This window comes from Ursus maritimus, unplaced genomic scaffold, assembly GCF_017311325.1.
Source record: "Ursus maritimus isolate PB19 unplaced genomic scaffold, ASM1731132v1 scaffold_4, whole genome shotgun sequence".
NCBI classification, from domain to species: Eukaryota; Metazoa; Chordata; class Mammalia; order Carnivora; family Ursidae; genus Ursus; species Ursus maritimus.
In genome coordinates this window covers 75,872,262-75,887,049 of record NW_024426552.1, presented here as the reverse complement: position 1 = coordinate 75,887,049, position 14,788 = coordinate 75,872,262, and the positions used below count along the sequence as shown (strand labels likewise).

Here is a 14,788-nt window from a genome sequence, read left to right as displayed (position 1 = left end):
TGCGTTTCTAGAGGCAGAGGAAAGGTGGGGCCTGGTGAAGATTCTAGTGACATTCCCAGAGAGATTAAGTCAGAATCTCTTCTCCTTGCCTTCAAGTTCTAGAATATCAACCTTTCTTCTATCAGAAAAGCTCACCTTTTGAAGAGGAGGGAGTGGTTTATGTGAGGACCTCTGAATTCCTGACTTCGATTATGAACTTTCTCGAAGAAGACTTTGCTGGTGTCCCTGTCCCAGGAAGGTGGACATGCCCAAGTGTGGCCTTTATGAAACGGAGGGAAAATCCAGCCTCGTTTTGTGATGCGGACCTTCGGGAACAGTCCAGGGACAGGCTGTGCTCACGTGGTGTGCTGGACAAATCCACTTCCCACCCTCACTGTGGGATCTTAACTCAGTTAAATCCACTTCCCACCCTCACTGTGGGATCTTAACTCAGTTGCTGTTTGTAAAGCATCTTTCCCTGACTCGTAGTTCAGACTCTGCAGGAACTGCTGAATGTTGCTTCCAGTGACTCATCCACAGAAAAACTCTACGTTTACCGCCCTGTGGGTAGGAATTTAGGCGGAAGAAGGTGCACGATGCAGAGGAGAGGGAAAACAAGCACACCGAGGACCGCTGGTTCAGGTCCTGATCTGCCAGAGACATGCCGTGTGTTTCCACATCTGTAAATTGGGACATTAATAGTTTTTGGGAAGGGTTCTTAGAGAAATGAACTGAGATTATTTAGGGGAAGCATCTGGCAGAACACCTGACACATTTCAACAATAGAATATCTCAGTGAAGTTGTATAGACGTGGTTATGAGCCCGGGCTCGCAACGGCCATTGCTATTAGGATGATTGACAGAACTTCAGTGACACTGAGTTACCAAGCCTGTTTGAGTCCCAGTTTAAATGGGCTTTATTTGGGGTTAAATATACCTCGTTTGCTAAGTCACAGAGATCAGAGAATGTTTGTAAAATAGGTCTACCGCGGGGTGTGTCCCAGCATCTGGCCCAGGGACTGATGCTCACCACTGCCCCCAGCTTCTCTGGAATGATCATGTGCCCGGGATGGACAAGCCTCAGAGGTGGTGACTGCAGTGCCCCTCTGTGACCCTATTTCCTTCCTTTCTGTCTCGAAACTGACCCGCAGACTAGACCTCGTTATGGAGATGCTGGTTTTAGAAGGATACAGACCGTCGCTTGTGTGCAGAAGTACGGCCTCTGTGGTGGGTGGTGTTTTAAGAGCCTCCCTGTGCAGAGCTGTTGAAGAGTTGGCAGTATTTGACGCAGAGGAAGACGGCTCTGGGATGGGAGGGGACGGGAAGGTTGAGATTGGTGATGGAGAGAAGAGTGGGTCCTTGTCCAGGGTAGAGGAGGCCAGGCCTAATCCAGGCCAGTGGCAGGTGGCAGGTGGCAGGTGAGGATGGAGAAGTGGGTCTGGCGGGAGGGGCGGAGTGGAAGGAGGGGGATGGGCACTCGGAGGCCTGAAGCAGAGGTGGGGGATTCTGCTCGGAGCACTGCGTGCCGAGGCTGGAGGGCACTACCTGAACCCATGACCTACTGGGGTGTAGCTGCGGTGCTTTGCAGGGTAAGAAAGATAGGGACTTTCTGCAGTCACCATCCTCCAGGTACACAAGGGGATGGTCTCCTGTGTGTGTGTGTGTGTGTTCGCACATGTGTGTGTGTGTGTGTTCACACATGTGTGTGCCCAAGTGTGAGTGCATGTGTGTGCACAAATGAGTATCAGTGACAGGACCAAAGAGGTGGGGGACTTACCCAAGGCCATACAGCTAGGAAACATCATTCATTTGCTTAAAGTGCTGACTTCAGTAATGACTGAGAGAGACTGAAATGGGCAGGGGGAGCCTGTAGGGAAAGAACCTTGGCCCCATTTCCTGCTTCCCCCCCAGGCAGGTCGTGAGTGGGAGTTTTAAGTTTCAGTGTTTGATAGCATCACCTCCTCTGCTTTCCCAGAAGTTATTCCTCGAAGTATGACTCGAATCGTTACTCTGTTGGGAGATGTCCCCGTTCAGAGAGGACCTTCTGCTCTGGTTGTTTACTAAAGAAATGGTGGCCCCAACGAATCAGGGGCATCGGAATGCCAGTGGAAAGAAGAGGGCTTTTGGGGTTAGGGGCCTGGGTCTGAGGGTTGGCCCTGCTTTTAGAGACCTGTGAGAACAGGGCAAGTGGGAATACTTCTTAGCATCTTGGCTTTTTCCTCCTGTAAATCGGGGGTTAATGATTTCTACTTGATAAATTAGTTGCGACGGTGCTTTGCAAATTGCGGTGTCGGTCATGGTACAATAAAGATAAAGGGACATCTGGCCTTGGGTCCCCTTTCTGTGCGTGTGACACAGTAGTGGGAGGTGGGGAACTGGTCAGTATGGTGGTGCGTAGCTCTAATGGTAGGGGATGCCAGCCTTTTCTTTTAGTGGGGGTGGGGGAGGGGGCCTTGGAACATGGTGGTTAATGACTGTAGAATCTGCCAACTGCTTGGTGCACCCCTGCCTGGGCTAGCCACCCTACCAGCCATCCCCCGAGCCCCAGCTATGGCTGGAGCATCTCCTAGCTCCTGTGTTCTCTTGGGAGAATTTCTGAACACCTGGGCCTTCATTCGTTCATCTGCAAAAGGAGGAAACAGCTTAGCTTCATTTGCATTACGAGGATTCACTGAAGAAAGGTATATGAAGACCCTTTGTGTCATTGAACTTTTTGTATCTTAGGAGCCCATTTTCTCTCTGTTCTCTCTTCCTCTGGGGCCGTGGCCAAGGGACCTCCTTTGTCTTGAAAAGATAAACTGGTACAGAGGCTGAAATGGGGCCTTAGATAGTGGGAAGTGACTTTTCAAGGCCTGGGACCTTTGCCCAGTTTTTCACAGCATGCCAGATTCCAGTCTGCAGTGTGAGCCTGGCTTGTCCTTTCCTCAGACCTACTCAGAGGGAGACAGAAGCTTCTGGAAAGGCTTCAACTCTTTGAAGCCGTGATGGGGTGGGCAAAGTCTCAGCGGCTACCGCTGAATGTGTTCAGGTTCCCATTCACCTCCCTGCTTGTCCAGCAGTGACTAGTTACTTGGGTATTTGGGTTTTGGGTGAGTCAACAGGCCCGTGACCCAGAGGACGTGTGGTGTGCTGGAATTAGTCAGAAGGCATAACTGCTTGTCCTGACCCCAGAGCCCGTGTACTCTACATGGATGAGAAAGCTCTTTCTGATCCTCAATTGCCTTGCCCATAGAATAGGATTTTCTCTCTTACTGATTCAGAGTGTTCATAGGGAAATCAAAGGACGGAGGACTTTTTTTTGGTAAATAATATTGCAGTATTTCGATGTCACTACTGTCTGCCACGTAAGACAGGCGTCTGACTTCTCTTCTCTGCTCCCGCCCAGTGTAAAAAAAGAAAACCAGTTAAATTCCTGAGGACAGCTGGTCAACAGTCCAGTCTTTTTATATGTGGCACGTGCGGGCTCTGAATGTAAACCTGGACCATTTCCAATATATGTTGGGGATGCAAAGTAAGAGGGACAATGTAAATCAAAGGATATGATCGAGGGTTTCAGGTTCCTACTGCCTTATCTCTGCCTTGGCTTATGATACTCAGTTCTTCCTAGACACAGGGGCTTTGGCCTCCCCTTCTTTACGTACAAAAAAGTATAGAGACTTGATCGTTCGGCTCCGGAAGGTCCCTGTTTAAGAAACGGGCCCGGCAAGGCCACTCATTGAGGAAATGGCAAAAATGAAGATGAGAAGCTGGTTCTCTGGACCCTCCATTCCCTGCTGTTTCTGAGGCATCATTCTTCCCTCCTGTCAGGTGTGGAGAGGAGCCAGATGGTTTGACAAATGGTTCTTGTTGCTGTCAAATCTGCCTTCTCTTCTCTCGCCGACACAGTTCTTACCTTCCCTTTTTGGGGGGATTAGGTGGGGTGAGCAGAGAGGAAAGGAGGTGGATGAAGGAAGAAAAAGATTTTATTGCCTGGTTCTTTTTGTGGCTGAGATGACCAATAAGTTCTCGTTTCTCTGTCAGGAAGCAAAGCGGAGGCAATGAAGAATCGTCACCTTGAATTTAAAGCACATAAAGGCCTAGGCATGGCAGGCTGTATTAGGAGACAACATTGATTTCATATATATTCATCTTTAAAAAAAACATGTTTAAGATGCCATATCCATAAATACTAATAAGGCTGTCTGATTCCAATTTTCAGGTGAGATTAGCATTTTATTGAGTATTTTATCTGTCAGATTCAATACTCCATGTACCATCCTCCCAGGCTTATTAGCATAATTGCTGTGCTTAAGCAACAATAAAAAATTCAGCAATAAAATAGCAGTTAGTGCAGGCAATTTGTTATCAAAAGCTTTTACTTAAGGACAGCTCCAGCCTGCATTTATTATCAAGTTAGGGTTATAATTTATTTTTATTTGGAAAAACAAAAGCGGGGGGAGAAAGATTTTGCTGTTTTGTTTTGGAAATAATACAGAATTAAAAAGCATTGCCTCTTTGGAACATTGTCCACATCCCTTCTTCCTTTGCTGAAAGCAGCCTGTGATGGGAATAGAATCCACTTGTGAGGCTCATGGGCTCAAAAGTCACTCTCCTTGGCATTGGAATAAACGGGTAGTAATGCCCATTTGTGTTTGCGTAGGTTTCTGAATCGCTCTCGGGGCTCTTCTGCTGCTCACATCTCACACCCGTCCTGGGAGCGCTCCCTTCTGAGAATGGAAGAGCTGAAATGCTGTGTTCCAGACGAGGCGGTTGAATGGCAGAGCCCGGCTGTGAGGCCCAGTCTTTCAGCCCCCAGGCCCGGCTCAGCATTGCAGCCGTCCACGCTGTTGCCCAAACATCGTGGTGTGGGTGCTCTTTCTTCTGCTCTGTGCGGAGTGGTTTCATCCCAGCTCTTTTCCATGGATATACGTGTGTGCATGTGCACACCTGTACACACACACATCTATACACGCACACATGCATTGTACGTGCACACACCTGCACATACGTATACATGTACACACCTGTACACACATACATGTCTGTATGTGCACACACCTGCACATACATATACATGTACACACCTGTTCACACACACCTGTACACACACACATCTGTACACACACACACGCACGTCTGTATGTGCACACACCTGCACATACATATACATGTACACACCTGTTCACACCTGTACACACACATCTGTACACACACACGCATGTCTGTATGTGCACACACCTGCACATACATATACATGTACACACCTGTACACACACATGTCTGTATGTGCACACACCTGCACATACATATACATGTACACACCTGTTCACACACACACCTGTACACACACATCTGTACACACACGCACGTCTGTATGTGCACACACCTGCACATACATATACATGTACACACCTGTTCACACACACACCTGTACACACGCACAGGCAAATTTCCCCCCAGATTTAATGATGCATGCTTGCAGCTGTTTTTCCTTCAATGTCTTGGTTAGAGCAATTCTTCCATGTGAGTTTCCTCTTGATAACAAATGTCTTCCATTTCTTGCATTTACAATCCTTGTCTCTCCCGTTCTCTCTTTCTCTCACTAGTGACTGACTCAGGAAAGCACTTGTGATTACCATCTGTGAAGGCCCTGGTACAAAACAAATGATTTTATAAGTAACGTGGCAGTCTTTGTAGAGAGGACAGAGGTAAGATTGAAAAGGGTGGAGATTGGGAAATCATTTTTCTTTATTTCTTGTGGAAATCAAGAAATAAGTAAATATCAGAAATAAATAAGAATGTTACACTGTGGCTTCTCAGTGTGTCTTAGACTTCACCTACGGGTAATAATTTTTAAACTGAAGATACAATTTGGGGTGAAAGTGGATACCTGAAGCTCCCAAACTTTCAGAGAAGCTGTCTTAGCGTCTTGGATTTTCTTTGCTTCCTAGTTCAGAGAAAGAGCCATAATCAGTGACTCTGAGCATCCTGTGTGTGTAAGGTGCTGTGTGGCTATAGCCCAGTGAGACTCAGGACATATTTAGGCTATTAGGATATTAATAATAAATAAAAATTAGTGTTTTTGTTGTCGAGCAGCTATTATATGACAGAAACTGTAGTAGGAATTTTTCTCAGCTTGTCCCATTTAATCTTCATGTTTCCTTCAATTATTCATTGGATTAATTTTTGTTGAGCACTTACTATGTACTTGTCATTGTTCTGGTGTTTAAAGTGCATCATCTCATTTAATTTTTATAACAATTTTATGAGGAGATGGCAGGCACTATTAGCATTGTTTTCATTGGTTAGATGAGGAAACTGAGGCTCAGAGAGGCTAGGTAATTTATTTAAGTCACACAGCTAGCATGTGGTGGAACCTCTCTGTTCTCCTGTCTCCTCAATCCAGGTTCTTTTGACTGCACTGCTTGCAAGAAATGAATGTATACAGGTGGGCCATGCTAGTGATGAGTAGAAGGCTGTGGAGTTTCTTGATGTCGGGGCTGGTGCAGACCCTAGATATTCATAACGAGCACTAAACTTGAAATCGGATAGGGGTTCGAATCCTTGTGTGCTGCTTAGTGGTTGTAGAAACGTCAATTGAATGACCTCTTGGAGTCTCAGCGTCTTCCTTTGAGTTAGGGATGATAAAATCTCTCTCGGATGTCATTGTGAGAATAAATTAGAAAATGTATGGGAGAGCCTCTGAAGGCACCGGGTTCACACTGGGTGCTCAGCCGGAGTCGGGAGTGCCCACAAACAGGCAGTGTGATGGACTGGACAGGCCCAGCCACCCAGACCGGATCGCCTAGGCTTAAGTCTGTCGTTCCACCGCATCATATTGTATGACCAGAGCCAACAGCTTCCTCTCTTTGCCCTCCAATTTCCTCATCTGTCATAGGGACTTACCTCACAGGGTCCTCGTCAGGCTTAAATCAGTTAAAACATAAGTTGAAGAGTGAACATAATGCGTGTAGACCCGTGCATGGCATAACAAGCCCTATGTAAGTGTTAACTCGCATTATTAAAGATACATAATTCTATGTAAGTGTTAACTCGCATTATTAAAGATACATAATTCTATGTAAGTGTTAGCTCTTGCGATCCCATCCCACTGCAACGGTGAAGGAGACAGGGGCAGAGTGAACAGCTTGGGACTGTTTCCGGAACCCGGCCTATTTACTCAAGGACCGGGAACCAGTGTAGCTGGGACATAGAAGCTGCACTTGCGCGGCCACTAATGACTTTGGGAAGCCACTAATGACCTTGGAAACGTTCTTGGATTCTCCGCCCTTGACCTTTGCTTATCTGCAGATGGTAGTTGGGAGGGTAAACTTCCGATGGCAGAGTATGTGTGGGAGTGGAGAGCGTCCCCATCCTTGATTAGCTGCTTCCTGGAGAGTTGCTGTGTGGGTACCGAGGGTCACTTTGCTGGTGAAAGATGGCTGGTAGGGGCTCTTTTCCTCGTGTCATTCAGGCAGCTTCTGGCCTCCCTCAGTCTGCTTGTGCCCGGCTCCTGTCCTCAGAGCTGTCCCCAGTTTTCCTTCTCTGTAGAAAGCATTGACGTATTGGGGCTGCTCTTCCTGACACCATTTCTCCTACACCAGAAGGAGGTGAGTGGGAGTTTTGTATATCATTTTTTGAGTTTTGTATACCAGTTTTGTATACCACTTTTTTTTTTTTTTAAGATTTTTTTTTTGAGACAGAGAGAGAGCACAAGCGGTGGGGTGGGCGGGGGGGAAGGGGCAGAGAGAGAGGGAGAAACAGGCTCCCTGCTGAGTGTGGAGCCAGACATGAGGCTGGATCCCAGGACCCTGAGACCATGCATGACGTGAGCCCCAGTCAGAAGCTTCACTGACTAAGCTACCCAGGTGCCCCTGGAAGGTGATACACTCTTAATATATTATTTCCCCCACCTTCAGAATATACTGAAAGACACTTAATGTTAAAGTCATGCTGCTGAGGATATCTCTAAGGCAAAAGATTCTTCAGGATCTTGTGCTTTCTTGGGCTTGTTGGCCTAAGCAGCACTTTTCCTTACAAATTGTGTGTGTGTGTGTGTGTGTGTGTGTGTGTGTATGTGTGTGTGGGTGTGTGAAGCTTCCAGGAATCGGTAGGGTTAATTCTGGGGGTGTTTCTTTGGCTTATTCAAAATAGAAACAGAAAGGCAAAAGTGTTTGTTCATGTCATTTAAAAATGTCTTTATAGAAAAGGACGTTATGATAATACTTACATTGCGTGTGGAGCTTTGCAGTTCTCAAAGCCATTGAAAACACATTTTCTTATGTGCATCTTAGGGCATCCCCATGAAGTAGGCAAGGCAGAACTTACTGTTTTCCTTTTAGAGATGATGCAGCCGAGGTTTGGAGAGATGAAGGGAGTTATCTTAAAGTAATGACGGATGTAAACCCCGCATCTCTAACCTGGGGCGCTTTCTGCTTCCCCACCCTGATTTGAGTGTAATGAGGTCATTCTTACCAAGCGCTACCCAGGTGAGATAGAGACGTAATAAACCTAAAAAAATTTGCCTTTTTCTTTTTTCTTTTGGTTAAAAAGTTAACTATGATTTGATATGACTTGTTTCTCCCCAAGCATAAATAGCAATGAATCTCTAGGATTTCTTGTAAACCAGCTTGTGTTTTTCAGAAATCAAATGTCAAAGTATTTCCTGAAACTGGCTTTAATGAACAGGAGAGGTGAAGGTAAAAGTCTTCTTTTGCATGAGTTAATTAGGAAACAGGATGTGAGAACTTGCCGTGGGAATTTAAAGAGGAATACTTATACTGATGTGCAAACGCGATCAGTATATTCTGGAGGGTTTCATGCTGGTAGAAGTTTTAAGTCAAAGAAATTTTCATTAAGTAGATCAGTTGTTTTTGGTTTGCATGAAAACCTAATCTGTTCCATGAGTTGGGTCCAAAAGGGGTAAACATGACTACACTCCAAAGAACAGAAGCATGAGTTGGACTTTTAGTTGTGATTGCGAGGTGCCTTTATCTGGAAGCTCAAGTGTGTTCTCTGAATAGAGAACAGAGTAGTAGTGCGGGACACTCTTGCGTTTTGTAAAGACTCAGAGTCAGTGCGACCCTTACTTGGGAGGTGGGAAGGACTGAGTTTTCTTTGGCAAATGTCTTTGAGTCCCTCAGACACATGGCATCAAAGAAGTCCAGGGCTGTATTATTAGCCTCGTCTATCAGAGTATGGGTTAGATTACATGTGTTTTGGAAACCTATTACTTTCCTGCACACTACATGGTTTCTTAGATGGCAACTTCTGAGTGAGTTGCCAGCTTCCTGACAGTGTCTTGGCCGCTTAGAAGGAGGCAGAAACTTTTGGTTTGGACCGATGGCTCTCTTTACTTCCCACCTCTGATGGTTTCCTAAATCTGCATGATCTGGTAATATAACTGAGGGGGTACTGAAATTGACTCTGATTTATACCTCAGTTTGTACATTTCCAGGAAACACATAGCTATGAATTCTTGACATTCATGAAAATCTACCATCTCTCTTTGTCATATGATAATTAGCTTCCACAAGGTTCGCAATGAAATCACCAGCACAAGTGAGACAGAATGAGCTGAAGGTTCTCTTCTCTGGGTTTCTCTCACACCTTTCATTCTGTTTAATCTGACATGAATCTGTCCTTTGTGTGTTGGTTTGGTCTTTTCTGCTAGATTCTGAACTCCTGGAAAGCAGGTGTCGTATCTTATTAATCACCATGAGTGTGCCTGGCACATAGTAGGTGCTTATTACTAAGTAGTGGGGTCATATCTGAAGAAGCTGAAAAAGGTGGGTTTTCTTGCGAGAGAGACAGTCGTGAGTGTTGCTCCTTGAGTGCATTCCAAGCTCTGCTTGGAGTCTCGGGGAAGCCAGACATACAGATAGCACAGATCCTTCCGTAGGGAGCCACAATCTAGCTGTATCGTGTCGGTGAGAGCACCTCCTAAATTGTGAAACAGTGCACAGGTGGGTCATCCTGCTGCCTTTCCATGCAGAATGGCTCATGCTACAAGGCTCTGTCACCTCCTCCCACGTTTGAGAAGTCCCTCCCACGGGGTCATTTTCTTTACATGTGTGAAGGGATAATCATGAATGGGCATCGAGGGAATAAGGAGATCACCTGTCAAATGGAGTGCTAAGTAATTTGCTTTTCTGACGTAGGTGGGGGTCTGTTTTATTTTTAGAAGGTAGATTGCTGAATGCATAAGCAAAATGTGGTATGTCTGTAAAACAGAATATTATTCAGCAATAAAAAGGAGTAACGTCCTGATATATAAACTATCAGATGACTGAGTCTTGAAAACATTACGGTAATTACAAGAAGCAAGTTACTGAAGACCACATATTATATGATCCCAGTTATATGAAATGTCCATAATAGGCAAATCCATAGGGTTTATAGAGACAGAAAGTAGATGAGTGTTTTGTCAGCAGGGGTGGGGTGGGGCGTACGGAGAGACTTCCAATGGGTATGAGTTTTTTCTTGGGACAATGCAAATGTTCTTACATTTCATTGTGGTAATCATTGTACAACTCTGGGAATACATATACGAAAAATTGAATTACAGACTTTAAATGGGTGAATTGTATCTCAGTAAAGCTGTTAAAAAGTAAGTAGATTGCTTTTCAATCTACAATCTCTGAGGGTTACTTCAGTGACTCAAATAGTGAGGGCCGCGTTTTTAACTCCTCTTGATTTGTTTGGGGCCCAGAAGTCATGCTTCTTTAATAATGGTGACCACGCCTAATGAAAACTTGGTAACACCCAGAGCTACCAGACTGGAAATCTGTTCCCTGCTCCCCCCAAATCCATGCACCAACTTTTCAGGAGCTTTAAAATTTTATACTTCCAGAAATGTTGATGAGTGAGATATCCGATAAGAAATAACAGGGTACTGACAGCCCTGATTGTATAAATAGGCGTTTGGGATTGTGTTCATGGTTTGCTTGTCAGTACAAGAGAAATGTGTGATTATGTTGAATGATGGTTAATTTCCTCATCCACCCATTTTAAAAATAAAGACGTATGCCTGGAAGACAGGTGCCCAGGGAAAGAAGGAGCCCTGTAGCTTTGATAATGAACCCCGGGCAGGAATAAGATCCTGTTTGGGGGTAGGAATTTGAGTCCTGGTCGAGGTCAGGCTGTAGCTGATGAGTTAGGGCACCGCGGCTGGGCCTCACCAAGCATTTTTCATTTCCTTTAGTTTTGTGTTTGTCTGGACAGCTTTTCCCCCTCCTCCTTCAAGATCCCTGTTCCCCCCTCTCGGACTGTGTTCACGGAGTTAGAACAGACAGTGGATGTGCGCAGACGCTGCAGGGAAGTGGCGCTTTCTAGCTTTGTATGGGAGCAGTTCATACACAAACACTTCTCTTTGATGAAGTATCCGGTGAAACCAATTCACATGAACTCCAATTAAACTTTAATGAACAAGTGGGTGTATTAATATCAGCTGAGTAATGCAGGCGGCACAGATTCCAGTAAGTGACTCACTTCTCCGAGCAGCTCACCCCCCATGCACGGTTGGAGTTACTAGAAAGCTTGCAGCTATGTTTGAGCGGGTCTGGGCTGGGCCTTCCAGTTCTAGCAATCTTCGGGCTTGTCATAGATCTAGTGACACTACCCCGGTCATCCAGGCCTTTGTTTCCAGAGCAAGGGTTGAGGATGGGGGGAGACTTGCTCACGTTGAGCAGTGAGGCCTTGCGTGGACCAGTGACTGTACGGACTTTTATTTTCTCCGTCGTCTTCTTTTTAAAAGTGAGAATTTTTTTTCGCCTTAAACCCAGGGGCTGTATTGCTGAACATCAAGGTAGTGAGGGCAGAACCCGTGGTTTTGAACTAAACTTGGCCCCCTGGTTCTCACTTCCTGTCCCTGTCTGCTCTTCTGCCTCACCTCTACAAACATCCCCGTAGTTAAACCAGAGACGGCAACATGCGCTTAGAAGGGTGAGCCTTTTTAAGCCTAGATCCTGTTCCTTCTAGAGAATAACTCTATCCACTTCCTGTATCTATTCGTTAAACGAGATCATGTATAATGCCCTTAGTTTCATGCCTGGTGAATAGTATGTTTTCAATAAACATTAGGTAACCTGTGACAAAGGATGAGGCCGTGGAGAGGAAGGGCGCTCAGCTCTTGACCATGAAGGAACTTAGACCCTCCTAGAGATGTGTCTTGCACTTTTAAATGGCTTTGTAATTACAGAGCACCAAAGACCAAAAGCTCAGAAGAGATAATGCATGGAGAATGAAGGGATCCCTGAGGTTGGCTACATCTGAGAAGGCTGGGGGTCAGGGCAGGGCCAGGTAAGTGTTCGGGAAGGTACTCTGAGGACGAACGAAAAGCATGAGGCCCCGTGCGCACTTGCCATCAGTGTGGTTAAAGTAGGGGATACGTCGGGGCCTGAGGAGGCTAATGAAGACCAAGCCTCTGCCTTGGCCCCTGAGCCTCAGTCCCAGCTTCCTTTGCTGCTGTGCCTGCTGTTCTTTTGTACCCATCTAAAACCTAGTTGAAAGTAGTGCATCGGTCAGGCACCTGGGGGTAAAGACTAGGTTGTATAATGGGCTTTATGTCTGCAGCATCCCTGAATCAGAGTTTCCCTCTTCCTCCAGCTAACCCCTGCATGGGACAGCTCCCCAGGAGGGGACAATGCCTATAAAGTCCCTGACCTTGAGCAGCAGGGAGTATATGCTTCCAGCAGTCAGGTAAATCCCAAACTCCAGGGGAAGGGGCCGAGTGGCACATGTCCTGTTCCTTCTCGTAACTCACTCATTCCTCCACTGCAGACCAGGCTGGTGGAGGGGAGGCCTGCTTGACAAGGCTAAAAGGGAGGTAGAAAGGTGCTCTGCTAATACCGGTGTCCTTGCCCTCAACTCTCATGCACATCGCAACATGGTTCCTTCAGGGGAAAAATGGGTAGGACAGGGCAATAGTGTGGGAAGAAGGGACAGTTTTCTGAGCAGAGAATGCTTAAGTCAATCTGCAATTCAGGCTGCTTAATCTGCTTGGGAAACACCAATTGAAGGACACACTTAGATAACTCAGACTGGAGTAGGCAAGTCTTGTGTAATGTCGTCAAGGTCCGTGGTGCAAGAATCAGCCCCTGTTTCAGAAATAACAACCACAAGTGAGCATTGGACTCTTTGCTTCCCTCCCATACTTCTTAGAGAATGTCACAGGATAAAGAAATCTGCGAAGTGAAGCCCTGAATTCCTTCATGGTAATAGAGGTGGGAGAGTCTCATCAAATAGATAAATTCCATGTTTGGAATTTGGGATAAAGCAGAAGGGATTCTTGCCAATCAGGAGTTGAACAGGTTGACGATGTAAATGAGGAACTATATATTGCTTCTAGAAAACAAAGGAAGGTATATTAGGTTTTAAAAATATAGGTCAATAGTTAATTTAGCAATTAGAGCTAGGTGTTCATTATTTGAGAACTCTCTAGGACATTATTCTTTTATATACTACTGAGAAGAGTTTATTTCATTTTACAAATGAAGAAACAGTAAACAGATAAAAAGATCGTTATCTAAGGACACTTGGACCAAGTTTCATGAACTACCTTATTCCTGTGTTTTATATCGGGGATTTCATATTGAAGTGAAACAATAGGGATTACTTTAAGGGATTCATAAGATGACTGAATTACACTTGGTTTCGACTTCCAAAGAAATCAGGGAGCTGTAACTAGTTAAGCTCTCTACCTTGTTTAGCTGAGGAGATTTGTCGAAGCAAGTTAGTCGCCATGATGGATTATTTACATCTTTGATTGGGGGCCTGTGACAAATTCCTTCCAATTCGCGCTCTATCCAGAGCCTTTTGTTCAACAATATGAACGCAACATGCAGCCGGTATGCTCACTACCTTTACCTCCTGTTGTATTTTCTCAGGATCACAAACTGCACGTGTTTTGTAGATGGATTAACTAGCCTTCCTAAGGTGAATGCCTTTCTTGCAAACCTATCCCCGCCAAACCTAAATCCTGCCCCAGTTTCCCTCTTTACCTCATTCCTGGGGTCCTAAGTGGATCCTCTTTTATGGAGATGTTTGACAGATGACACTGCTCTTCTCTTGGCGGCCGCTGTCTGGCACCTTGGGAAACCTCGCTGCCTCCGCAGTCACTCCCCGGTTCTCCTTTCCTTTTTTCCACCATGAGCACAGGTTACCTACTGGCCACTTGACCCTCCTGGGGACTCTTACCCAGGTACCCCAGGTGCTCTCGAGTACCCAAGTTGGCCAATGCTCCACAGAGCAGCAGTTTCCCACTGAGTTCATGGACTGGCATCAGTTAGGGAAATTCTACCAGAATTCAGATTTCAGTCTGCATCCCTACATCTTTGGCTGTGAGCCTGGGCATTTACATTTTTAAAACCTTTCTGGGTAATTCCAGTGGGCGCCCCTGCTTATTAAAATCTACCGTTATGAGTTTACTTATGGCTTGTGGTGCTTAGAGCTAAAGCTGTTTCAAAGACACTTCATCCATTGGGTCCAGGATGAGAAGGCCACACTGAGGGGCAGAAAGAGAGTGAGAAGGTTTCCAAAAGGCTGTGGCCTCAGCTGGAGAGGAAGCTGGATGAAGCTGCAAGGGAACAAAGGCTCAATGTCCTGACCATCTGCTTCTTTTATTCTCCAGGCTCATTCCCATAATGAGTATTTATTCTGCCCAGCAACACTTGTTCCTACATGTATGTGGCTATGGGTTCCATTCTAGAAGTTTCCACAGGAGGGGGACTGAGGGCAGGCGTTCTTCACTCGGCCCCACTAAAGGTGAGGCCAGTCTTTTTATCCTATAGGTTCCAACCTTTCCACAGAGACTTACCTTCTTCTCTTGCCC

General features: G+C 45.7%; 1 protein-coding gene across 16 annotated transcripts in view; it reads left to right on the top strand.

Moving 5' to 3' along the window:
* LOC103676028 (LIM domain containing preferred translocation partner in lipoma) overlaps positions 1–14,788 on the top strand; it is a 644,793-nt gene that overhangs the window by 113,279 nt on the left and 516,726 nt on the right. The gene's annotated exons all lie outside the window — the stretch shown is intronic.